Source organism: Mixophyes fleayi, chromosome 1 (genome assembly GCF_038048845.1).
Source record: "Mixophyes fleayi isolate aMixFle1 chromosome 1, aMixFle1.hap1, whole genome shotgun sequence".
NCBI classification, from domain to species: domain Eukaryota; kingdom Metazoa; phylum Chordata; class Amphibia; order Anura; family Limnodynastidae; genus Mixophyes; species Mixophyes fleayi.
In genome coordinates this window covers 338997383-339000061 of record NC_134402.1, presented here as the reverse complement: position 1 = coordinate 339000061, position 2679 = coordinate 338997383, and the positions used below count along the sequence as shown (strand labels likewise).

Genomic DNA, 2679 nt, shown 5'->3' with positions numbered 1-2679 from the left:
ATGCTGCATTACATAACATTAGAATGTAATTTATGGGCACTCACTTACCTGAAAGCTCCGGCATCCTGCTCCTCTGGGCGGCCGTGATAACAGGAAGACAGCACACTCCTCCTCCCCTGCTGAAGTGTAAAACACACTACCGCGCAGGTGCAGAGAGCCCAGATACAGCTCTCTGCACCTGCGTGGTAGTGTGTTTGTTACACTGGAGTCGCAGACGTCTGGGACCGGCGGTGCAGAGCCGTAACTAGAGATTTTAGTGCCCTGGACGAGAAAGAGCAATGGCGCCCCCCCCCCAACCCGATCTTGTTAGGTGTAGGTTGCCTTTCCCAGCCATGAAAAAAACTCTATATTGCGCCCTCGGAGGTCACACTGCTATCAAATTTACCATAGTCTCTCTCTCTCTGTGTGTGTGTGGGTATGTTAGGGAATTTAGACTGTAAGCTCCAATGGGGCGAGACAGATGTGAGTGAGTTCTCTGTACAGCGCTGCGGAATTAGTGGCCTTAGTGGCCCTGTATAAATAAATGGTGATGATGATGAATTGTAGAACTCTTATTTTATTCAAGTGTATGAACAGAAAATACTTATATAGGTTACTTAAGTAATTCATTTCTTAGAACCCCTCATCTGTTTGGAGAAAGAGCAACACTTTGCAGACATGACACAGTAAATAAGTTTTAGTGACTGCTGCTGTACAGGATGTTTTGATGAAGAGACTGGCCATATCCTAGTTTGTAAGTGGGACAGACTGCTCCATTTCACATGGTCTTCCCATACTGACTGCAGAGGTCAGGTCACAGTGTCATGAATCTCCAGAATTACAGAGCTATATATCTGCCTAGAACAAAGTAAAGGTATTTAACAGTGACCTCTCTTCCACGCTTCATAAGTCAGACACTGGCATTCTCTGACTGCATTATAGCGTTATTGGTCTAATCAGAAACATGATAATGGATGGGTTACCTCTCACTGCTAATCTTGTCTGATGAAGAAGCTGGAAGATCCGAGTCCATGTAAGAAGTGAACTAACTAAGAAAAGTACAGACACACACAGAAAAGGAGGGGGGAGAGGAAAGAGGGAGAAGAGACATGGTGATAGATAAAGACAGACAGGCAGACACACGGTGAGGGAGGAGTGGAATCAGCAGAAAAGCAGGGGAAGGAGCCGTGCACAATGTAGAGGAGGAGCTGAGAGGTCAGGGGGCGCCTGTGTGATGAGTGGTCGCATGCTGCTTCTGTACAGAAGCAGGCAGCATGCGGCCACATATATAGAGATACGGGGGCAATCCTGATTGTGAACGATCCTGCTGGTGTCTCCAGCAAGCTTTACAGCTGGGTATGTTTCACATAGTTGTGCACAGCAAAGAGCGGGCGGCCGTTGCGCCCCCTCGTTACGGCCCTGCGTCGGTGAGGTGCTCCCTGTAAGCTCCGCCCCAAAGTCGGAGGGGGCGGGGCTTAATCACATCTGGGCCTACCGGTGTATAGCCCGGCTGGCCGGCAGGCCAGTCCGAGGCTGGGTGTGTGTGGGGGAGGTTATTTATTGCTGTAATTTGGGTACTAATAATGTATTGTCATGGTATTTATTGATGTAATTGGGGTGCTAATAATGTAATGTTTTGGGGTCATTAGGAGAAATAAATACCCCCCACACACACACACTACATCATGTTGTACTGCACCAGCAATGCGCACTGCGCCAGCATCAGTGTGCAACAATATAGTGCATGGAGCCCGCAGCAGGTGGGCCTGTGTGCTTTAAATGCCAGGGCTGATTTTTAGTCCCAGTCCGGCCCTGCGAGTGACCGTACAAGAAGAAGGCTCAGTAACATTTTTTGATCTGGCACTAATAGAGAAAGGCGAAGGCCTCATTCTTTCTTTGCCACTGCTTGTGTAGAATGACATGTTAGCATTTTTGTTTTATCGGCAGTTAATTTTTTCTCTGTTACAGTTCTTTTTCGCTTCAACACGGTAAACATTTTTTTTGGGTGTGTTTTTTCACCTGGTTTAAAAATACTATGTACTTTTACATAGGCTTTACCAGATGACGTACAGGGAAGACTACCATCAGGACTGGTGCCAGCACCTGCTTGCTGATCCTGCTCATATGTGGACTGCTTTGAATCCATTTTAATAAGCCCAAAGCACTTGTAGTGCAAAATATTCAACAGATAGTGCTGCTAGATAAGACTTTCTGCAGGGAATATGACATCCCAAACTGTTGGTAATGTTTGCAAAAAATGCTTCCTCTATCCTCTTCTCTTCCTGCTATAACAATTGCTAGAAGAATTTCAATAATAATTACAAGAATAAGGTATACAATAATTGCTCTGTCCCTGCTCTAATGCTGCCTGCGACCTAACCCTGCTCTCTCCCTTTGTCAAATGGCGATGGATTGCTGTGGAGGCGGGTATTTATGCATTTCAAATATCGCGAGAACCGAGCTCCAAGATCCGACGACGTCACAATGACGTTTTGCCTTGATTTCGATTCCAAATTGGCACCTGCTCGGCTCGGTACTCGGGGAACCGAGCCCGCCCATCTCTAGTGTAAAGTATGTTGTAATTTGAGCCATAATGCTATTGAAGAATAGTAAGAAAAACGGATTGGTAAATATGTAAATATTTGATACAGTTATAGAATATGTAGCAAGTCAAATAAACAAAGTAAGTAAAGAGATAGC

General features: G+C 45.7%; 1 long non-coding RNA gene across 1 annotated transcript; it reads right to left on the bottom strand.

Annotated features, from left to right (window-relative positions):
- Positions 1 to 540: 540 nt before the first annotated feature.
- Positions 541 to 1494, bottom strand: LOC142108703 (uncharacterized). The gene is made up of 2 exons (XR_012680202.1): positions 963 to 1494; positions 541 to 837 (listed from the first exon to the last, which is right to left on the bottom strand). It is a non-coding gene; the product is annotated as an uncharacterized LOC142108703 (long non-coding RNA).
- Positions 1495 to 2679: the final 1185 nt, after the last annotated feature.